This window comes from Cupressus sempervirens, chromosome 5, assembly GCF_028749045.1.
Source record: "Cupressus sempervirens isolate cs-2001-9-10 chromosome 5, ASM2874904v1, whole genome shotgun sequence".
Taxonomy (NCBI): domain Eukaryota; kingdom Viridiplantae; phylum Streptophyta; class Pinopsida; order Cupressales; family Cupressaceae; genus Cupressus; species Cupressus sempervirens.
The window spans coordinates 323,785,614-323,811,396 of NC_143122.1; the positions used below are offsets into that span (position 1 = coordinate 323,785,614).

At 35.0% G+C, this 25,783-nt stretch overlaps 1 protein-coding gene across 2 annotated transcripts in view; it reads right to left on the bottom strand.

Annotated features, from left to right (window-relative positions):
• LOC149555970 (diphthamide synthesis DPH2 family protein) overlaps positions 1-25,783 on the bottom strand; it is a 118,042-nt gene that overhangs the window by 68,602 nt on the left and 23,657 nt on the right. The gene's annotated exons all lie outside the window — the stretch shown is intronic.

The window sequence follows — 25,783 nt, forward strand, 5'->3', positions numbered from 1 at the left end:
AAATACAAAAAATAGAACAATATGCAAGGATAAACTTCTCTTCAAAACCAGACTAACCTAGACTTGGAGCTATAAACAAACTATGAACTTGTCCACACTATACGACTTTCGTAAGTGGATTTACATATGGGAAATAATAAAAATGAAATTATTTCCAATCTTTTTCCATCTTGAGGAATGAACACAAGAGATGTAAGGTTATTTTCTTGCAAGAGAGAATTCTTTTATATTTCAAAATACTTGCAACTAGATGAAACAATGATTTGAACTAGAAGCAACAAATAATACTATCCGAAACCAGAAACCAGGAGCCCACACACACAAGTAAATAAGTAAACTGTTTATAGCACATCCACAATGTAAGATTCCAGGAACATGAATCATTTAAAAGCTCACAGAATTAACAAAAAAGTGAATCATAGTGTTAATATAAAGCCTAATGCTGCTCTTTAACTTTCATTTCATCGATGAATTTAACAAACTAGTTACTTCATGACAATTTCTAGAGCATAAGCATGATTTCAACTATCAGAGACCATCTTTATGTTGAAAACACTTATTTATAGGTTACAAAGAATGCGTAATTTTTGGAATTTAATGATAATAACTATTAGTCCCATAATCATTGTATTGAAACAACCGCTAAAAGCTACCAAAAATGTAAGAAAGAAAGATGCTTTATAACAGAACATTTTAAACTAATAAACAGAACTTTTCACTAACACTTAAGAAGGCCAATCACTCTTTGCCCAAAAATAGAACATACAAAAAACAACCACCACTGAAAATAGCAATCTAACACATAAACAACTCCAAAATCAGTCTTCACTCTAAAACTAATCACTCTTCTAAAGAAGTAAAAACCCCAATGTCTTCTAAAGAAATTCTAGAAAACCTTAAATATTTGCTTAGATAAACTAAAAATGATTAACATTGTCTTACACTTTGTCAAGGTTGAAAATTTAAATGAATACATTATAGCTAGTGAATCTCGAACCCTTGCATTTAAAACAATGTACTCAAAATTATATCAGAACGAGTTACCAGTTTCAAAATGGGTACCTGTTTCATATTAAAATCAATACCCGTATGTATGTATGATATATTCCTACCTTTTTTATTAAATAGGTATACATTTAATAAAATGTGGAATCTGAACTTTGTGGTTTTGCTTTTAATTCGTGTTTGGAAACCCAACCCTTAGCCATAGGGCATCGTACGGAATACAATCAGCACACTAGCAGACACAAAAGAAGATGGAAGAAAGCAATGCATAAATATAACTATAATCAGACCAAATATATGATGACTTATGACGAAGCATCAGAAAGTTACTTTCACAGAGCATAGCAGAGGGACTAGAATTGGGATTGCTCTTTTAAAGCTGCTTTTCTCCATTCGATAATCAATTCCCTCCACCTGTGGATACTGATTCACAAAAAACCATGCCTTATGCTTCTCAATATTGCCATCAGGAGCACTTCATGAACACCCAATTAAAACCAATAAATTTGCATTCTTTCGGAAGGTACCAGATCTCATGGGTTACTTTCCTTTAAAGTTGACATCTTGCAAACACTGAAAATTCACCATGGCTTCACACCACCTAGTCACATGTCATGAAACCTACCTCAAATCAGTTCCACCACTTAAAGAAGGTTGGTGCAACTCAATGTACCACTCTTTTCCAGCTTTTCCTCTCAAATCAGCCTTTTCTCCCTTCTTTCTTCTCTCGAAATTTACAATTCTAAAATTTGTAGATCAACAATTGAATGGCAAAAGTCCTCTTCTCTCCAAATTTAAAAACTTTTAGATTATCAAATTGTCCATCTCTCATTCTGAAGATGCCACTTGTCACCCTCATAATTGATCTCCTAGATATCCTAAGTTCTAACCATCTAATTCACACATATGTGAGCAACCCAGGAGAACATTGTTTCCTCAAGTTAAATTGGAATAAATATGATTAGACTTGTATAATTCGCATTTATATTAGGGTTACGTAGAAATGTGAATTAAATTTGTATGGTGCACTTGAGTACATGTGCATTAGGGTTCCATGTTATTTATTTGATTGATTCAAATGATATGTACATGAAGAAAATTCATATGAAAGTTGTAATTTCTGCATGTTGTGCTTATGTCAATGTCCCTAATCCATCAAAATTGTGGTACTCAATTGCATAGTAGCATCAAAATACTAGCTAAAAGATTTATGTCAAACACTTCACAAAATATGAAAAAATGCCAAGATATTCTCAAGTTTGCAAACTAAGATTACAAATTCATCTAATAAAATTACCAATCCTAGAAAATGGTAGCTTTATTGAGAAATATGCATTGTAAATCTAGGTGGACTTTTAAACATTGTTTCAGCTGTATCCTCTTGGTCATGTTATTAGTAGGAAATATGCCAACAACAAAACATAGGCAAATATCTTAACACAAATCACAGTGAGGAGTTTATGGAGCTTCTAGCCAAAACGGCATCCCTTATAGACAAGTCATACATTGTAAAGGTCATGTCCTATATATATATAATGAAGATTAATATGAAATAGAATAGTAGTAGAAGAGTAAGACTGTGCATGAGATATTAAAGTAAAATAATAATATTCAGTATAATAGTCATGATAGCAACTTTCTTTTCAGTCAGTCAATCAGATTTTAGTAAATGTCAATTCATTAAGTTTAGAGTTAGATTTTGCTCTGTCTTTAGTTCTTGATTGTTTCCATTATGGAAAGACTCGTATAATTCCTTCTTAAGAGAATATTCCTCCTTTGTTTAACATTGAATATCTCAAAGATTATCATTTCATGGTATCAAAGCCAAAATTGAGTTTTGGTGAAGACAAGAGCCTACAACACAGCAGTAAATTGTGAGCCTCTTATGTGGGAGATCTTGTGTTTGAATCTACGCGAGCTTAATAAATAATAATAATTAATCACAACACATAATAATAATCTAAGTTGCCAGTTTGGATTCTGGTTCGTATGCGGGTTCGACATTCTAGTTCAAAAATCACTCAATTTATTTTTGGGTCAGGTTCAGGTTTGTTTTGGGTTCATCCGTACAAGTTTTTATTTTTATTTTTTAGAGTTTATATATATATATAAATTGTCCATAATTGTTTCTACATGTGAATATTATGCATTAAGTAATTAAAGATTAATTATATTCTTGTTAATTGTGGAGTAGCATCAGTGGTCGACAAGAGCAACAATCCCATTTTGAGAAGTCCATTTGGGAATTCTACAGGAACGTTTGATTATGGATCAGGGCACACTGATCCAGTGGCAGCATTAAACCCAGGGCTCTTTTATGACAACAATGTGAAAGACATGATAAACTTCCTGTGCAACAATGGAGCCATACCTGCTCAGCTTAAAAACTTGATGGGATATGCCACAAGATGTGTTCTAAACCCACTCTTGCACATAACTTGAACTACCCATCCATAGGAGTGGCAAACTTCAATGGAAAAGTAATAGTTATCAGGACTCTCACAAGCCGTACAGCAGAATACCTTATTTACGAAGCAGTTACAGTTGTGTGAGCAAAAATGCTATGGCGGGGAGCAAAAACGCTGATGGTTGTAAGGAAAATCGTATGCACAAAAACATCTAAATCGCCTGCACAACATCGTTGATGAGCTGCACAAAAACATTGATGTTGATGAGATGTGAGAAGAAAACGTTGTGTTTGTGTGAGCGGAAGAAGAGCCCCTGTGAGTAGAAGGAAAATGTTGCATGTGTACGAGCTTAAGAAAAACCCGCATAAAGTTAAACCGTTAAAATAAAAAAAATTTAAACATTATAATAAAACTTATTAATGAAAAATCATTCACGAAATTCCTTTGAAATTCGCCAAAATCCATTTTGGGCGCATGTTGACTTGTCCATATTCACTGCAGAAGATTACAAATTCAAACAGGGACCCTTTGGCTGAACTTGTTAGGAAAAATGTGATTAGGAGTCGACTTCGAACCGAATACGAATCTCTGGCTAATCGATTTGCGATTTCGATGTTAGAAGGCCAAATATGGTAACTTAGTTAATAATTGATCTTGGCTTCAGCTTCTTACCGATCAAAACAAAAATTCATTTTTGGTATCTAGAATTTTTTGCCCAAACATTTTAAAACAAAAGCCATGGGGTATTTTTTTGGTGGATTTTTTTAAGAACAAAATTTGTGGGTTTTTCTAAACATTTCGTAAGCAAACTTTCATAAGATTTTTTGCTCTATTTTTTTATCAATAAATAAATAGCTGGCCATTTTTCTCAATATTCTTAAACAAGTTTGAGGGTTTTCGGTTTTTGGTGATTTTTTTAAACAAAGATTTCTTTAATATTTTCTCACTAAAAAACAAAATTTTTCTTATCTGTATGAGTTTTTTTGTTATTGTGACTGAGGCTTGCTAGGCTTTTTTATCTCAGAGGGTTTTGCACTTTTTTCCCAAATATCATGATTTCGCTAATGTACAACTAAAAGGGAATTGTTTAGTTTTTTCAAAAGAAATTCTTCTTTCTTGCAGATTTTTTTGCTTTGCACCTGGGGTTGTGTCGATGTCAGTTTTGTAACACTACATAACATATAGCAATTGAATACTTGATATTGAATACCAAACACTCAACCCTCTCTTGAAAAGTAAATACTCATGAAGAACATGAGAAAACTCCAAGGTTCCTTAACTTGTGGATGCTAACTCATTTATATTAATGTGATTTGTTGGTTAATCACATAGGCCGACTTATGTTGTTCTTTCAAGGATGTTGAACTTTTGCTGTGATGGTGATGAAATCTAGCTTTGCAACGTTTATTGACTTGACTTTCTCAATTTACTTTTCCAATTTATTTCACTTCAAGCTTTGCTCTTCAAAACTCCAACTACTAAACTGCTTGTTGCTTTACTTCTACTCCTATGAATGGAAAGATTAGCAAATGGACAGGGATCAAATCTGATGAAGGCTTACCAATGGCGCTACCTCCATAGATGCAATGACGCTACCTCCATAGATGCAATGATTCAAGGGAAAAAGACTAGATTACCATGCAAGGCTTCCTAACAAGCCGCTAGGATGCTAGTGGCCTAGTTTATTGATCCCTATCAAACATCTACTAATATCACCATGCAACTATCCATCTATTCTTACTCTTGCTTAACAACTTTCTTGAAATAAAACCTACTTTAACAACTTCAACATAATTTAACCTTAACTATTGGAAGTAGAAACCATGCAATAACACCAAGTGTTCTTTAATCACCATGCAAGACAGAACAATGATAAGAGAAGCAATTTTGGTACTATCTAAGCAACAATTTTCTTCAACCACTGGAAGTAGAAACCATGCAATAACACCAAGTGTTCTTTAATCACCATGCAAGACACAACAATGATAAGAGAAGCAATTTTGGTATTATCTAGGCAACAATTTTCTTGAACCCTTTACAAATGAGGCAAAATGGCCTTATATAGGGGCCAAAAATACAACCAACAGTAGAGATTACGAGGCAAAATCAACAATCCAGATCAAATCCCAAAAACCCTAACTAGGGTTGCCACCCCATCAGCCAATGAGAAGACGCCACCTCATCAATGGACCAATGAAAAAAAAGAAAAAGTGGCAACCAATGAGAAGGCTCCAAAATGGTAGCCAATCAGAATCAGACACCTATCCTACCCAAGAATAAAGGAGAATTTTCCACTTGGGCTTACATCAAATGATCTTCTAATATAATTCTACCCTTTTCTTTCATCTTCTTAGCCAAAGCAATGAACTTGGCTAGCCTGTCGTTGACTTCCTTCATGGGAGGGCAAGGCGTGTGCTTCATCTTGAGCTCAGCTAAATTCATCATGTTGTTTGTTGCCTACAGTGTCTTCTCATGATCCTTCTCATATTCTTTCGCATATCCGATAAAGGCATTGAGGGAGGCAAGGGTGCCCAAATGCTTCTTCCTAATGACAACCTTTCCCAATTCATCCAATCTCGATCCAAACTCTGTCTCATTGACGTTCTCCTCTTTGAAATCTTCAAAATCAAGTGCAACCCCAACATCGCTCATCATGGTTGAAATGGAAGTGTCAACGTCTAGGCTGTGCTGTGCAATATCATTCTGTATCTCTTCAAGTATCCTCAATCTGATGGTCAATGCAACATACCAAGACTCCACCGTACTCATTCCTCCCTCATCCACCAACTTGGCTCTCTCCAAATATCTCTCCGGTAGCCCAATAACTGCCCGTTGCCTAGGAATGGCTAAGTCCTTGACTGGAAGGAAATCCTTCCACTCCCCTTCAAATGTTTTGAATTTGTCTCTAATAGCCACCAATGACCTGAATGTCGAGATAAAAAAGGCAAGGAATCTGGCCCATCTTGAATTATATCACTGATCCAATCTTTGATTTTGTGCGGCTGAGCCGATATTTCTTCTATGTTGCTCTCGTTGTCTTGCGAAAGGGCTGCCTGATGCAATTGTTGGATAGGTTGGAAATCTCTCCAATACTTGTTTTTGGCCTCCAACTTTACAATCCTCTCGTTTGCCTTCCTCAACCTTTCTCTAATTGAAACCATGCCTTCCTAGATCTCCTCACACTCCATGTCATCTATGGTTCTTCCCAAGTCATGCTCTACTATCTCATACTCTTGGGTTACAATCTCATCAACTACCTTGCTATCCTTTGGTATAGCAATCTAAACTTTTCGGTGACCCTCATCATCACTCCTGATTACCTTTGCCACGGTTTCTACAATTTGTGTCTATTTCTCACTATCTTCCTTTTCCACTAACCCTTGAATATCTTTAACTGTTCGGATAGTCACCACGTTGCCTCTTGGCATAAGCATTTGCCTTAACCACAGTGGTGCAGTGCATCTCCCCAAAGTTGGATTCGGTTCAACTACCAAAGCATCGCCAAGAGCCTCCAGATCCTGGCTTACTTCCTCAATATCAACTGGCCTATCCTCTTCTTCACTAGTGACTGTCATATCATCTCCATGTTGGTTCTCCGAGAGAGGAGAGTATTCGGTACTATCACTGTAACCACTTGATTTCGAATCAGAGCTCACCTCTAACGCGACCCCTTGTCCACTTGTATTAACCTCTTGACTCCTAGCCTCAATTATGCTCTCCCTTAACGTTGTCGCATTCTGTCTCTTTGTTGGAGGCTCCTAATGTTCTTTATTTTTCTCCACCTCCAAATTTCTCTTCTTGCTCTTAACTGCTCTTTGTTGTTGGCTACTGCCCCCACCTTTCTCTCTGACTAACTTTGCTAGACCTTCTTTCTCCGATTTCATCTTCTCATAAGGTGTACCTTCCAACTTTGTAGTTGCCTTAACTTCTCATTGTACCATGACTCAAGGTGTAGATCAATTGTCCTTGTGACTACCTCTAAGGAAGGATCCTGATGATCATCCCAATCCACTAGACCCAATTCTACTCCATCCATTGTATCATAATCTTCCCTTAGCACATTTTCATCATCTTCCATCTGATCAAGAATATTAAGGCCTCTCCATCTGATTACCCTCATCATGCCCACTAACAACCTTGAGAAAGCTAGCTTCCTCACATGAAAGTCATCTTGTGCATTGGCCCAAAAATCTTCTATAGTAGGAATATGTTTGAATGTGTTTTCGTGAGATGCTTTGGTAAGACCATTAGGATCGAATCCCTGTCTTGCTCTATACCATCCTAGATGATACCGCTCCAACTCCTCCTCCGCAACTGCAAAGGCGATAGGATTGGGGCAAGTATCATTGCCTATTCCAAATGAGAAGGTAATCCCTGTCTCACCTTTAAGTTTCATCATCTTGTCATAATGCTCAAGTTGCCTGGCCAACTCCATCAAAACTATTATGTCGGGTGGGTACCATGGAAGTCTCTTGGGACAAATTGTACTTCCTGCTACTCTAATATATGTGAATTGTGGAAATTGGATGAGCCAACTCCCATACTTCTTAACTTTTGCTTCCGCTTCTAATGAAAGCCTCCTAGCAAGTGTCCCTTGCAATATTCTTCGCATCTTCATAGCAAAGGCATCATAAAACATCATATAATCTTTGGTGTTGTGCAAATGAAGCTGTGGCTAGCACTCATGAACCAAACATTTCCCCAGCCCATTGCCAATTACTCCTAAGGCCTTAAGTCCAAGATTTTCATATAGTCTCGCAATCAGATAGAAAAGGTAGGACCCTATGTAGAATTGATTTTGAATTTGTATTGTCCTTAGTTGCAACTCTAAATTTTCACTTATAATTCTAGCCCAATCAAATTTTCTCTTTCCATTTTCAATTTCATCAATAAAATAATACATCCAGTTCTCGAATTGCATACCTTGAGCCACGTCCATGATTCGGTTGAGAAGTACAATAAGATCGCCATACTCTAATTTGAAATTTGACCTGGTGAGCTTTGACGACTTGGTAACTCCCTTCTTGCCTTCGTGTAACCAATTCTGTTTTGGATGAATGAATTAGGCATCATGATTACCCTGAAAGAACTTGGTTGTTTGATCCATCATTACCACTATCATGCCTTTATGTTGGGGAATATTGAATACTTCTTCGACCACTTGTCCAATGATGTTAGCCAACACTCTCTTCCCTTCATCAAAAACAATGGGCTTGGTTACAATATCAAACTAGGATGCACACTCCATTACCAATTCCAGACAAGGCAAGGCACGAGGGAAAGTTGCCGCGTGTACAATTCCTCTCTTGTAGATCTTCTTCGCCATAGAGGATTGTCCTTCCTTCAATCTATCCTTCAACCGTACCATGTTCACTGTGCCGATATTAGTGTCAATTATTCGCTTCACTTTCAAGAAGAAGGTAGTCTTAGGCATCATGTCTTCCTTGTCTTTTTTGCTATTCGTTCCCTTTGGGTTCTTGCTTGTACTAACATCCACCATCCTAAACACTTATTTCTGCCTCTTCGTTCTAAATGATATGGACTACACTTATAAATCTTCCAACTTCTTTCTATCGATGGAATCTAACTTATTTTTGCCTCTCCAAATCCTATCTCTACACTTATAATCGCCTCTCCGGCCTAGGGGTGGGACTACCACTTATTTTTGCCTCTCTGTTACCTTAGGATGGACTACACTTATATCTCCCAACTTCTTTCCTATGGTGGTCTAGCTTATTTCTACCTCTCCAAATGTCCTATCATGAAATCTACACTATCTCCCAACTTCAGCCTATCAATGGAGATGACGAAGTGGTGAGTGAATAATGCATGAAGAAGATAAGGGAAACGAACCAAGCGAGAACAAGAAATAAAATCCGCCTTTAAAACCAGTCTTCACCTCTAAAGATGAGCGAAATCCTTACCTTAAATCTGCCCTCTAAAAATAATCGGGCCTCTTCAAATTTAATCCTCCTCCAAAATGTGATGCCCTAGCAAAAGGATTACTTGCAAAAATTTGCTCCTTTCACCAAATTTCGACCTCCTTGCCAAAATTGCCCAACTAGAAGGAAAATTGCTGCCCTAGGGCAGAAAAGTCTGCTCAAAATCACAATTTTCTCCGTCTAAATTTGCCCATACTTGCAAAAAAATCTGACCTCAAATCACCTTGTCTCTCCACCAAACAAAACCGCCTAACTGAAGGAAAAAAATCGCTGCCCTAGGGCAGAAAATCAGACCTCCAAAAATCATCCAATCTTGCCTAAAATCGGATCTTTACCCACAAATTTTCCTTAGGGCAGAAATTGCGCAGCCTCTAGGAAGAAATTTGCTGCCCAAAAATGGAGATCCTCAAGCCAAAATCGCTGCTCAAGGAGAAATTCGCCCAGCTGGAGGAAAATCGCTCAACACCAAACAAAAGGAGTGGAAATGAATGAGGAAATAAGAGGGGAGAAGCCCCTTCTTATATCCTCCTGTTGACCTCCTGAGTGGGCTGACCTGCCTAGAGGGAAACAAAACTTTAGTTAGACCCCCCAAAATGGCCCAGTTTTAAATAAAACACAAAAATAACTAAGCCCCCCTAGCGAAATTGACCCCTTTAATTGCCAATTTGATCCAAAATTGCAAAATAGAAATAAAGTAAGCTTAGGAGATGTCAAAATTTCATTTAACAACATTTTGGCAATTAAAATATCTTTAAAATTGAATCTAGCAAGCCAAAATCAATTTTCAATTCCAAATTGCCATACATTTCTAAAATCCTCTAAGCAAAATTTCAACCAAATTAATGAGACTTTGCAATTTAATCCAATTTCAATTTTGCAATATAATTTCAATTTTTTAACAAAATAAATCCTTTTCCTGGCAATCAAAATTCAAGCTCTAAATTCAATTTTACTATCAAAATTTCTTTTCACCCAAAATTTTCAAGACTTTCCAAAACGACTAAATCTAAAATTCATTTTGAAAATGTTCAAGCTTGTTCAATTAAATCAAATTTTCAAATTCCGTCTGAGTCCAAAATTTGCAAATTTATCCTACCAAATATCATTTTAGCCATCGAAAAAATGTTGTTGAAACCTATTAGGCCTAGGGACGAAATTTCATGTTCCGGAAAATCTAGTTTCGCACCATGTGAAAACAAACCAAATCCCTCCTGGCCGGAAAGCGTCCAAAGTGTAAAATTGCCAATCCAAAAACCTCAAGACAACTCCAAATTTTGCTAAGGCAACTGAAAAATTCTCAATACCCACGAAAATTGCCAAGGCTTGCTCGAAAAAGGGGGTCCCCAAAAATTTTGGGACGATGGTGTGAAAACCTCACAACAGGTTGCTAGGGTGAACATTGTTCTTGCAAATGTACAAGAGTTATTTTTGTTATTGACAATTTTTTTCAAAAAATTGTGCATGATCTCAACATTGCATCAAGGGCTTGATCGATTTTCCACAAAATCTTGGTGTTGATTTCTAGCAACATCATGGTTCGAAAAAAATTGTCAATTTTTTATCAACAAAATTCAAAGTTTTGAGAAGTTGATCACATCAGGTCGAAAGTGTTAAGAAGATTAGCTTCAAGGAAATTGAAGCCAAAGTATGTATATGTATTCTTATACATATCTGATGATAAATCAGTATATTAATCTGATTATACATATATATATGTACAGATTTATTTATATTAATTTATATTGGTTTGTATTGAGGTGTGGTTACATAGGGTCACAACCCTACATAAACACATCTCAATGCATATATATATATATATATATATATATATATATATATATATATATATATATATATATATATATATATATGCATTTGTGAATTCTGAAAATATATCAATAACAAGGCATTACATTCTCAGGAACATTCAGATCTGCACGCACGCACACATATATGCTTAAATAAATCAGAACTTACATATTCAAGAAGATCTGAAATCTTCACATAAGATTCATTATTTCAATACAAGTCTCCACCAGTAAACGATCTTAAAACGTTTTTTTGTTCTTGGTCATATGAGGAATTTTTTAGAAAGCGGTTGGCCGATCAGAAATCCAGCAAAGGAGGTTCTCAGCAGGAAGCTCACGTCACAGAGTGTTCTAAAGAGCAGAAGTCAGCCTTCTATGTAGTGACTAAATGACCTGTCAAGCCTTTTGTAGAGGAGATGGTAGAATGATCATTATAAGAGGACATTAAAGTAGTATTGTAATATTTAGTATAATGGCAATGTTAAAAATTCCATTTAAGTCAATCATTTAGTTTGTCGCAACTTTTTGTTCTTTTAAGTTGTTTAGTTGGTTTAGCAACTTTCTATTTTGTTTTGAGTTCTCAATTTTTTCAATTTTGGGAGATCTTGTGATTGCTTATTAAAAGAGTATAAGCCTTTGTTTAATATTGAATATCTCAATCAATTACCATTTCATGAGAACTATAAGTAAGAAGTAAGACATAAAGAGCTTAAAAGAAAATTAATATAATAGAAAGGAGAATTGTGCAAAGATGATGTATATGATATACATATGAATACATGTAAATTGTTTATTATGTCTTATGATATGAGGGTACTTTCATTTTTGTCTATGTCAATACTCCCTAAGGATGCAACCCTTTGTTTTTAGCCTCCTCCCCATCCTATAACATTTCAGGGAACTTGAGGATGCCTTAAAAGCGTCCCATGCCCAATGCCAATTGTGAAGTCCCTACTTTTTTAAATAGGATTTAATAATAAAATAAATGAACAAACTAAAATAATAAGATATAACGGATTATTAATATAACAATAATATTAACATAATATATAATAATACAACTATTATATAATTAGATCATGTGATGTCCCTTGTTCAGGGTTTGGGACTGATTCCTTTTAAGTCAACTACACAAGGCTTCTTTTATCTTTTGATTTATACTTAGCCTTTAGTTTGCCACCAATTGTAAGAATCCTCAGTAATTCTGATTCTAGTTGTCATTACCAAACATTAACCATCATGATAGACTTTTGAACAAACACATGATGGCCACAACATTCAAGAAATAATGACTAATTTATTAGAGGCGTTATATCAAATGTTTTGCATACTGAGCCGCATTCTTTCCACAATTTCATTCAATAGACATTTGGTCAAGCATTTCGGTCGATATTGTTGGTTCCCAAAACCACAGATTGGAATGCTATGAGCCTTGCCAACTCAATATTGGGATTCCAATGGGTTGAAGGACAATTGACAGGACTGATCGATTCGATCCAGGTCCTCTGCACTTATGGCTCCACAAAACCAAGGCGAGCACACCTACTCATGGACCAATCACTAAAGTCCAAGAATGCTTATAGCAGAAAATCTGATTTAAATGCACTGAAAGTCGTCCAAATGGCAGGATATTTGGAGAACTTTTAACTCGTACTATTAAGTATATAGGTGAAATATTCTGAAAGTACTATGACTTCACCAAGACCTTTAGAATGTAAATGGTTCAAATAGAATTCGTTAAAACTTCAATATTCTGGAACTATAACAAACATGAATGAAATTATTTAAAACTAGAAGTAAAGATGCTTGAAATTAGAATGTTTATTTTAATTATAAGAAATGAATAAACCAATTCTCTGGAAAGATTGGATAAAAAACAATCTCCAAATTTCCAATTATGAATCAAACAAACACAACATAAGAAGGTAAGAACCAGTGCCTTATTTTACAAGGGCAAAAGAGTCAATGATGTATAGGTTTATTACGTAGAACTTTATAAAATAGTATAGATTTATTTCTATCAACAATTTAATTATTGAAAAGTGAAAGATCAATCAGATATGCAATCTTAAAATAGTTCAGATTGAACTTTAACTCCTTTGGTGGGGAGACAAACTGAACTAAGATATTGAAACAATTTTAATGCTTCTCTATATCTCTGAAATTACTAATTCAAGATGCTGTAATTAATCTTTACTCCAAATCAGATAATTGAATTGCTCACAAGTTTATGAATGATTATAAAGGACAAAACCTACTAACACTCCAACCTCTGTGCCTCATAAAAAAGAGTAATAGGTTCTTACAAGTTATGTTGAAGCTATTTCATCCACTAACATGCCTGTATTTGAGATTCATTCCAGAACCTTCCTTCAAAAGCTGTTTACATTTAATGATATTTTAAAAATATTATCTTCAGGATTGCCTATATCTTTTGAGAATTCAGAAATACTTGTTGGTTATATTATAAAAATCTCTGTCTCCTCTCTATGACATGCACTCCTCTATTTATAAACAGATGGAGTGACATTTCCTCATCCATAGCACCCTTTCAAATTTATCTAATCACAACTGAACACAATTACAACCGCATTAGTTATAAAACATTTTCAATTGTTTTAAAATATATAACAACTCTGCGGGATTATACAAGGAATTAATTTATTTTACCGGGTGGATGGAAGCTCTCTCAAAATTGCCGCAAATAAACTCATCTAATATTATTGACACCTTCTGAAGTTCTGATTTGCAACATCCTACCTGACCCTCGACAAATCCATACTTTATAAAGACTCTTGTGGCATCACTGAATGGAGCGCAAATATAAGTAGACTCCGTATAAGTTGTTCACTTCCATTCCTTTATTTGCAATTTTCTTGAATCAGGTCTTGCTGATTGTATGATCATTGTCGAGTTACATGAGAGACATTGCTCCTGGCCCATTCAAATCTTAGATTATGTTTATCTGCAAACAAAGAAAAAGCATGGTGTCTCCAAATAATCAAGTACATTCCTTCTGCTCCTGCGTGCATCTCTAGAACTGCAAAGAACATACTGGCCCATTCAAATCTTAGATTATGTTTATCTGCAAACAAAGAAAAAGCATGGTGTCTCCAAATAATCAAGTACATCCCTTCTGCTCCTGCATGCATCTCTAGAACTGCAAAGAACATAAAACATCATTAGATAGTTATTTTAAAATAAATTTAAGTCAATATTAATCATCATAGGACTTGAATCTCCTGCAGTTTATATTGAATGCTGAGTAGTGTTCGCAAGTGTCTGAACACGACAAATTATAAGGGTGGCTTGGCTTTACCATACAAGGAATTTTCAACGAGGGGATACCAAAGGTCGAGCACTAGGACATAGTTCCCGATTCAAAAGATCGCTTGCTCATTCTTGAGTATCTCTATCTTTATTTCCAGATAAGATTGAACACCACTTTGAGTGGACAAATAGAATAAGACTCCTCTTGAAAATTTTGATGTTGACCATCCTCCATCATGTTTTGAGTGGACAAGTAGAATTACAAACATTTCCTGTGATTGACAATGTAGCCTCCGATTTGAATGGCACTAACAACCACCCATGGCATACTTTGACTCTCACCATTCCAAATGTAGCAATCAGACATATTCTTTGAGCACTTTGAGCACTATAGATGTCCACTTTATCCTTGTAAGAATCTGCCACAAGCTCTTATATCATGTAAGAATTAGCCTAAAACAAGAATGAAATGCCAAGATCTAGAAGCTCAATAGATAACACAAGAAAGATAGGCAAAATGATGATCAATTGATTCAATCAATAATGATCAACAATTCAATGTAGATGCCCAATTGTTGATATTGAACACATCATAGAAGTGCCTTGTATATAAAGGCAATCAAGATGACTACGAGTCATGCAAGTGATAAGCATCACAACTAAGCACATGGCCACCAAAGGTGGATTATCCTCCATTGTGCACGAAAGTGCATGCAATAATGAGAGGATAAAAATACAAAGGTGTATCTCATAAAGAGATGTAGTAGACAACATTTGCTCAAGTGGAGTGCAAACTACTGTGTTGTCTACATGTCAACTCATATGAATATGAAAAACTCTCAAGTGTCTACATGACAACTAATATAGATATGAATAAACCTAAGTAAACTTAAGTAAATTGTAAATAATAAATACTTATTTACACCAACACCTCACCTTAAGTGCAACTTAGGGGAATGCACTTAGCTCACAAAAGCTAGATAATAATGCATGATGTGTCTCGGCTATTAGGCCATCTTAGGTACCCATGTACAATTTGCATGTGGAAAATAAATGCAATGTAATCTCTCATAAAGTGGAGAAAGAGAGAAAACCAGATGGGAAAAACCCTCCCCCAAAAAGAGAGATGAAAAGGAGAACAAGATGCGTGCATGAATGGAGTAATCAAGACCCCCCTATTATGAAATACATCATGCATATACAATAAAGAAATCCACCATAGGAAGGAAATAAGAAGAAATGAAAATCCCCCCATAGTAAATGATCTCCTACAAGTATGGCAAGTGCTTGAAGACAAAAGATGATCCAATGTCTACAAACAACATTTCTCCCCTTGGGAAGAAGATACAACAAATACAAATGAGAGAAGGCTTCCCACTATGGATAGGAAGATGGAAGGGGAATCCATATGAAGTATGTTGTCTCTGAAGTCTGCCAATATGTCTCCATGTCCTTGAATGATGAAGATGCCACGAACCAATCATGATTAAGCCCAAAAGAAGGTGACAAACAAGGAACAAATGTTGACTGCTCCATGTAGGAATCTGGTTCAAACTCCAAAGACCAAGATATCTCTGCAAAAAAAGAAGAAAAAAAAGAAGCCCCCCCTCAATGTAGAATTTACACCCATGATAGATGCTCCTAAATTAATGTAGAAGTTGCACCATGAAAACTGAAAGATGTTCCTCCCATTAGAAAGAAATGGTGTCATAGGTGTACCAAAGAATCCCCCCAATTAGTAGGAAGAACCATCAAGAGGTATGTTGTCTTAGGAAACTAACTAGGAATCTCCAACACATGAGTATGATCAACCATGCAATATGATACCTCAAGTGAAGTTTGAGACTTATGAACATCAATCTCCAAAGACTCAATTGTCTTCTCTAAAGTGAAAGAGACAGCCTTCAACTATTGTAACAAAGGATCCACAATCATTTCAAACTTGAAAGAATGATCAAGTGGAGAATGACAAGGATTAAAGTGTTCCTCCACAACTGAAGAAGGATCATCCTCAACAAAGAGAAGATGAATGTTATTAATGATGTCTCCCAAATCCTCAATGTAGGACTCCACAAACAAACCTGCAATGTCTGTCAAGAAGTCATCCCAAGGAGCTATAATTGGAAGACAAGGAATGTCATGTTGGACTAAATCACCTAAATCCATGGCAATGTGAAGACAAGCATCATCATGAACAATAGTAGATGTAGTGATCTCAACTGGAGAAGGAACTCGAGGCTTTGGATCATCAAGACTCTATTTTTGCAAGATCTATGATGAAATCTAAAGTTTCATCATCATAGGGAAAATTATTTGCATCATCACGTGGAACGAGACAATTTGCAACATGGTCAATTGGTACTGGAGGAGTCTCTAGATCTCCAAAATGTTCCCAAATAAGATTCCAAGCTAGGAGAGGGTGTTCATTATTCAGGGTCATATGTTAGACTGCATGATATCTCCAAGAAGTGAGACTCTCACAAATGGTACCTCTAATATGTTGATTTTTAGAATGCCATGCTGTTCTCTTCCAATATGTCTTTGGCTCAAGAATGAGTCCATAAAGATGAGGCAATATATTAAGCCATCTACAATGTGTGATGATGTTGTTTGCCCACAATGCATAATTATCCCTAGTTAACTTTATAACAGCAAGATGTGGTTCCCCCATGATTACATCAATAATGTAACTCCAAAAAGCAATGAAATATAGAAACCCTTCATAAATAGATGAATTTGGTACTTTATATTTAGTGTGTGTACAATCATACAATTTTGTCACTTGTCAAAATGGAACAAAGTGGATTTTTTAGTTTGATGGTTACAATAGAAAATATGAAGCTATAGCAGACTCAAGTACATAAGACACAAGATCTATCAAGGATCTAAACAATTACAACTGCCAAAATAGGCCAAAAATGGCCAAATGTTGCAAGTACTACGTCCACTCAAAATTACTCCAAACTAATACCAGATCTGGAAAGTAGACAAAAATATGCAATTCCAAAAAATAGCACCTGAAAATGTGTTCGTATGAGCTTTGTACGAAGCCTCTGAAGTTGTAAAAATTGGGATTTGCGATTTTTAGAAAAATTCAGAAACAGAGATCACAAACAACCTGCACCAATGCGTAGATCACAAAATTCTACCCCAAAACCAAAAAAATGCTAAATAAAAGGAGATCAAATGAGGGCGATATCGTTGTTTTCAAATCACCTCTATAATTATTTTTTTCTGAATCACCTTCGTCGCACCTTCAAAATTCAAATGACTCTAGATTTCACCTCAAATATCTAATTTGTATGAAACAAAAGCCGATTTAGGGATTTTTGGACCTTCTCAATGTGATACCAACATCTTATTTGCACCAACAAGCTCTAATCTTGACCTACAACAAAAGAAAATATCCAATCGCTATCCAATTAACACTCTTTTGCCTTTGATACCATGTAAGAATCTACCTCAAGCTCATATATCATGTAAGAATTAGCCTAAGACAAGAATGAAATGCCAAGATCTAGACGCTCAATAGATAGCACAAGAGAGATAGGCAAAATGATAATCAATTGATTCAGTCAATAATGATCAACAATACAATGTAGATGCCCAATTCTTGAGATTGAATACATCATAGAAGTGTCTTATATATAAAGACAACCAAGATGACTAAGAGTCATGCAAATGATAAGCATCACAACCAAGAACATGTCCACTAAAGGTGAATTATCCTCCATTGTGCATGAAAATACGTGCAACAATGAGAGGATAAGAATACAAAGGTGTATCTCATAAAGAGATGTTGCAGACGTGCTCAATTGGAGTGCAAACTATTGTGTTGTCTACATGTCAACTCATACGAATATGAAAACTCCTAGATGTCTACATAACTAATATAAATTTGTGTTAGCCTAGTAAACTTAAGTGTAAATAGTAAATACTTATTTACACCAACAATCCTCATCACCTTCTGATATGGACGATCTTCTTGCAAGGTGAAACATTAGCTACTTGCTCCTCAAACATCTGGAAACGCCACCATGTGGCCATACCAAGGCAGTGTTGCTATGTAGAACTTACTGTGTGATCTACCTCTATCATAATTGCTTCTGTGTTGGCATATTCTCATTTTTCCAAAATTATATGTATATGATTATCTAGATCTTTTAAAACCTTTTCTCATGATAGATGCCAATAGTCACTCCCGAATGTTTCTGCTATATTTGTAACTTTGTTATATATTACATATTTCAAGACTAGGTAGGATTAGAGTCCACAATTATTTTTTGTGCAGTTGAATTCATCATAGCACCTTCAAGATGGCATTTTGTTTCCAATTAGGCTGTGTGATATGGAGTATTAGCAACATTTTTCTGTATAATTAAGATAACACATTTATGAAATATTTTAAAATACATTAGAAACTTCGATACTCACCACATAGGTTAGTGACAATACAAAATCTTTTGAATCATGAATCAGAAATTTAGGAATGAAGTAAATTGGGATTGACTATGTGTTTAAGAACATCATATCCTATGAAAACCATATAATTCATAGAAGATAAAATAAAGAATATTTATAAAAAAAAAAGTTAAGGAGAATGTTGAAAATGGAGGTGACTCCATCAGATACAATGATCAAAACTTATCATTTATTCCTTCAGAGTATTTTTGTCAAACACTTGGCAGACTTTCTTCAGATTTCAGAGAAATCTCTATTTCCTCGTTCGAATCAAATAGACTGCTGTTTAAAGTTAAAGGGATGTGAATAGCAGAGAATTCTTCCAGTTATCACCAGCAATACATTCAGATTGCAGACTTGTTGCAGACTTGCACCAAATCAGATTGGCATCGATGAATCCCTTATAAACTTGTCATCAAATAACAGCAGCAAAGAAACCAAATGTTACAACAGATACACAATTGTTCGAGTTATAGCTGCTCAAGCACGTCTGATAATATTCTTTCCTTCAGTTGAATTGGGAAGGTCACTGATGTGGACCGGCTGGGTTTTGTAGATTTTGTAACCAAAGTTCCTTGACGGTGGTTTACTATCTCCCACAACAATCTCAGATTTTTGGTCCTTAGTGTTTGTTGGTAAATAGATTTGTCACTTTCAAAGTTTAAGTATCTTGGCCCAGTGGAGTAATTATGACAAATCAATTTACAACTGTTGGATAGTTCACAAAAAGTATGACCTTTCTCTGCGTGTGGGGGGAAGCTCCCTTGTATGATTTATTTATTTATTTTTGGACTAAACACTTATTAAATACAAAAAAAATATTACAAAGATTCTCGATAATGGATATACAAACAACTATAAAGAATTCAAACTAAGGACTTCTCAAAATCCATCATTGACACTGATAGACTACGCAAGTAGATATTCAACAGTGTTACACCAAGGCGGGGTTGCAGCAGCGCGGGGGGACGTTGGGACGAGTTTTTGGGTGCGGAAAAAACAAAGGACCTCAAGTAGGGGGCGGCAGGGGTGTGGCGGTGGGGTTTTGGAAGGGGGCGGGGGAGGTTGCATAGTATACATATTTGACTAAAAATGCTAATTATAAAATGATATTCAATATAACATACCAAATATAGTTGAATATAGAAAATTGAAATGTGATTAACGAACCATAAGTTCAAACTTGAAACTTGAACCTTCATAACCATTACCAATGACCACTGAACTTAGTAAAAGTATAAATACTAAAACTTTTAAACATAATAATGATAATGATAAATGAAAAATATAAACCCTACATGGTATGTAAGTCAACTGTTAACTATCATTTATCAAATGACAAAGATGAAAGATTCAAAATTCATTGTTCAAATATGAATATCATATATCATGAAGATTCTCATGATGACAATGAGCTAAGTAGCCTGAACCAGTGAAATGGAATATTTATCATGGCCATATCAAAGTGAATACAATCAACAAAATGACAAATACAATAAAAAAACACCCACACCCAATTAGGGTTTCCATGCTTTACAAAACAATAAAAAACAAAAGCAAAAAGGTTTTTTTTTTTTTGACTTTTCATGCAACACGTCGACCGCACCTATGTCCCTGTGCCCCACTCGGGTGCACCGATCGGTGCGGCCGTGTTTTGGCCACGCTAGGGGTACTTGAGTGCGTAACGTACCCGCACCAAGGACGTACACACACCCAGTGCGTGGAGTTTTTGACCCGAGTGCGCACACTCATGTTACACTAATATTCAATGATAAAAATCTGATTTACTATCACCAATGCTTTTCCAAGGTACCAAAGAAAGATGTTTGTTTTACAAATCAGATTTTAATGACAATTTGCCATCATGAGATGCAAAACTATAAAATGATAAGCACTATATTCTCGTACGATGAGTATAGACAAATAACATATGAACGCACAACAATAATTGAAAGCATCTCCAAAAATCACTTGGTATTCATTAAGAGAAGCTATACTACTTAATCATATGGCTGCTCCAAAATTCATAAAGTCCAAAAAGTCTTTTTTACAGTGCCATTACTTATATAGAGTTGAGGTTCTATTAACTACCTCACTTGAGGTTAATAACTTTAATGTCCCCTCTTTCTAGGTTAAAGAATGAATGCTAGAACCTGCAACAAATTGTCAGTACAACATAGGGAACTGTATATCAAAATCAAAAGCATGCTAAAAAAAGTTAAACAAGCTAAGTACTAATCTAAATACTATCCCTTACTAACCCCTCTTAATCCCTCGAAATGACTCTTCTCAAATAACCTAACCTTTAATGAGAATTACTTTTCAATTAGGCAATTGTCATATCAAGAGTGCCCTTCCTTAGGCCTCTTGGGATCTTTGATTATGCTCTTTTACAACACTACTTGGTAGAGATCCCACCTCTAACCAAGTCTATTATCTGTAACATATGCATATGATTGACCACTACAATATATATTGTCTCTAAGAAATTCTCTATAAATCTCTCTCTGTGTTCCTCTTTGGAATCCCCAACATTCAACCAAGAATGCCCTTTGTTCCCCAAGTTCTCTTTTTGGAGAAACTCGACATTCAAATGAATTCCCTCTACCAAGTTTTTACTTGGTCTTAATACTCTAATATATCCTTATCCACTGATAAGAACTCTCAGTGTTATCTTATGCTGTTAAATTTCAGCTTTATCACCTTACTTGATCTTATTTATTATATGGTTTGTTTCTGTTGCTGTGTTCTTTGTTGACCATACGAGACAGACTATCGCATCTGAAAACTAATGCTCTCTTGTTGGAATCGACATTCAAACTGCCCAGACAATGAATCCTCCCTGAGCATACTAATTCAGTCCACCAAAAATAAAGTTTCAAACTCAGTAACGTTTAATTCCATACACCCAATCTTGATAGCGAAGATGAAAGTAAAGTCCTAGAATGTTTGAATTTATTTCAATTGCCACATTATAAGCCTAAATAATTAATCGGGCAAGCTTCCAATACAACAATTTTAAACTAGCCACTCATTATAAAGCTTGCCTCATAATTGCCCATACCAAATATTTGGAGGCATGTTCACAACATAATTGCACCAAAGTGTCACTTAATGATCTCCAAACTATTTCTCTAATTCCCATGGAAAAACATTAGAATTCATTTCGGTATTTTGATATTTCACATATGAAGCACCTCCCGACAATAGCTAGCAGGATATCAACAAAAGACACAATCAAATCACCAATCTTTTAGAAAACTTAATTTTTCTTTTCTAGGACATTTGCCTTAATAATTGCCACCAGAAATAAAGCTTACGCTTGCCCAATATAACAATTATATTAGTCTCCACGGACACCACTATTTAATATTGTTGGGCAAAACCATATGGAGACAACTAATTATAATATCCCCAAAATACTTCAGAAATTTTAATCAACTACCCACCAATGTTGGGATCATGAAAGCCTATTGATCGGTGGAATGACTCTTCGGAAACAAAATATCTCTCCCTCGCATAATAGATTTCTTTTATCTTTTTTTCAACTTTAATTTTCTTCCACAATAGCCACAAATTGCTAATATTTTGTGTCTGTAAATTTGACCCTTTAGGATGGTAAGTTACACTACTCTGATACCAATTGTAGTGTCCTTTGTTTGGACCTTACATAAATTGTCTCAAAAATTTTGATTGAACTTAGCAAACTAATGTCATATCTTCCATGGTATGTCTTACTGGTGTACAATGTCCCTTTATATACTTTGTTAAGAGAAAAGGTGTCTTTTCATTAATTAATATTTATTAATAATAATATTATGATTATGTTATTAATATTCATTAATATTAAAATGTAATTATGTATACTTCAAATTGATTAAAAATATTATTTTATTATCTTATATAATACAATTAATTATTATTTAATTTATTTTCATTCATTATCGTTATTATTATAATATAATATATTGTATATGAAATAATAATATTATAATTATATCATTATTTATATGAATCGTCCACTTACATTTTATTTATATAAATCTCACTTCAGCAAGAATATCGCACAATCTCTAGCATCAATGATATGGTCATTTGAACATTCACTATCTTCAACAGCCTATTCAGGAAGATTTAGTACATGGCCTACCTGAAATTCAAACTCAGAATCAACGAGTTTGTGGAGCTTGTCAGGCTGGGGGGCAGCACAGCATACCTTCAAGGATGTGACTCATGGCAAGCCTCTAAGGTACTACAGTTGGTCCACGTTGATGTTATGGTCCAATGAATACTCCTTTTGTTACTGGGTGGGGGTATTTCTTACTTTTTATTGATGATTTCAGACATAAAATGTCAGTGTACTTTCTTTGATTTGTCTACTGTATTTCAGAAACTTAAGGCCTTCGTAGAAAAAGAGTCTGGTTGTTCTATTTTATCTCTTAGGTCTGACAAGGTAAAGCAATTCATGGTAGACCTGGGTGAAGACATTAATATATATTGCAAAAGACTTGAGAGAAACCTGGGAGAACAACGCTAATAAATGCTCCTTACAATATCAGCTTAGCAAATGGATCAGGTATGCAAACTATGGGCATGCATTAAGGAATGTAGAGGAAAATATACAAGGTGTCAAGCTAACAGTTAATTTTGAAATGATTGACATCAGTTAATTTTGAAATGATTGACATGAAAGAGCCCTTCAATACATTTCAAGCTTTGTGAGCGTTATCAAGGTTTGTGCATGCAAATGTAGTGGTAGACTCTAGGAAGAACTATCTTTTGCAGATGATATCACAGTTGTTCACATTCCTCTAAGATGTGATGAAGATAATTCCTATAAAGAGGAGATTGCTCAAGAAGAGGATGAAAAAGATAACATAAAATTGATATATTCAATCTCTAAACTACCTAACACAAACATAATAAAGGAACCTAATAGTAAAGAGAAATTCTCAAGTCCTATTATTTGGCAAAACTGTGGGTGTACTAATAACATGCTTGGCCAAAACAAGATTATCATTCATGATGGAGACCCCACCCTATAATTATAGACTAATTGTATTCGCACCATCATTCAAAAAAGGTGGGAGAATTTGAACACCCCCCTACACATTGATTGCATATGCTTTGTATACAAAATCATAAATGGTATAGGAAAAGACCTAGCAAACGCCTTCCCATTAATGACCGTAGGGTAAGGAAAGGTCAAATTAGGTCCTCAAAATAATATACTCCTTAGAAGCTTAAATGAATAGAATTCAGTAAATAAGTTTACAAAACTAGATACTTCGACAAAAATTGATACGCACACTTTAGCATAGGCCAAGCAAATTGATTGTGGGGAATCTATGGACTCCATGATTAGCGTGCACATTTCCCATTCGTCTTCTCATAGATTTATAGTTCTCTATTGATGAGAAGAAATAGTACACATATATGGGATTGGATGGCATTGGAAGCACCTTGTAAGATAAGAGTGCAATTCCTTCAAAAACTTCTGCTGACAAGGGCTGGTTTCTTAGATATATAGTTGAGTTTTGAGAACTGGATTATTTTTGGCTATCTCATTTTAATGCTTGTCATTTGTAGACTCTAGTTGGTACTTAACTTTCAGTTCATTTGTAATGGGTTGCAAGTTTTCAGCTACTATGATCATTGACATTCAAATCCATAGTTGCATGAGTACTCGTACCTATACCCCTGGGATGCGTAACAGGTACTGATACAGTGCCTAAGCACTGGGTACACATACCCAAGTTCCAGGTACTCAGTGGGTACTTACAGGAGAGCGTCATAATTAAGGACCTTAACTAATATTTCTGATTTTTTTTTCAGTTTTTTGTTTGCATAGCATCTTGTTGTTTATCAAGCTCAATTCAATATGCAATCAGTTCAAAGTGTTAAAACAATACTGATTAACTGTAAACTTGATTACTCTTTGAGTCAGAAGTTTTCTTTTTCCAATATCATTATTATATGATTTATGATCTTCTTGTTCATGTTTAAAAAATTTCTTCTCTGTTATGCATCTAAAAATTCAGCATATACTATTATTATTATTACAAACATATTCCAAATCTGAAACTGAAAACAATACATTACATCTGCATACTTTATCACTGTTATTGTTTCAAAAACTCATTGTCATGAATCATATTTTCAGATTTTCTGTAATATATTAAATTATATTAATAAAAAAATTGATGTGCTCAAGTGCCCCTGTCCCCATTTTTGAAAAGTAGTTGTACCCATACCGGAAATACCCAAGTACCCCTGTCCCCATACAACCTTGTTCAAATCATTACTTTTTTATGTATGGTTCATCAATTGGCATTGTTAAATTATTATGACTTAACTTATAGTTGTCATTAATTGATTATTGTATTGTGCCCTTAATTATGTATATACTATTTGCTTTTGATATTTTGTGTAGATTGTTGTGTATGTATGAGTGTATCTGTTGCCCTACTATCACTGAGAATTTTCAATTTTACCATGTCCCAAAACGTGTCTCTGCATCAATGCATCCCCTATTATGGAAACTTGAAGAGACAAAAGGTTACCATGTCAATGTTAAAATGTGGTCAATAGCTCTAAAGACATTTGCAGTTCAAAAAGATCTATATTTAGTCCAATTTCAAGAATAAGAGCACAAAACTTAAAGATAAAATTGAAGGAGACCCAAAACAATATGCTAGCATAAACACAAACATGTAGTCATCATGCTGTGAAACTTTGCCCCATTTGAAGTGAAATTGTTTTGCTTTGAAATCATTTAACATGAAAAAATTATGGTCAACTTCTCAAGGAGAGAAAAATAGGTCAGTTTAGCTAGAGGGTAAAATAGTATCTAAATTTTAACATACAGCTTGTATATAAGGTCACAAAA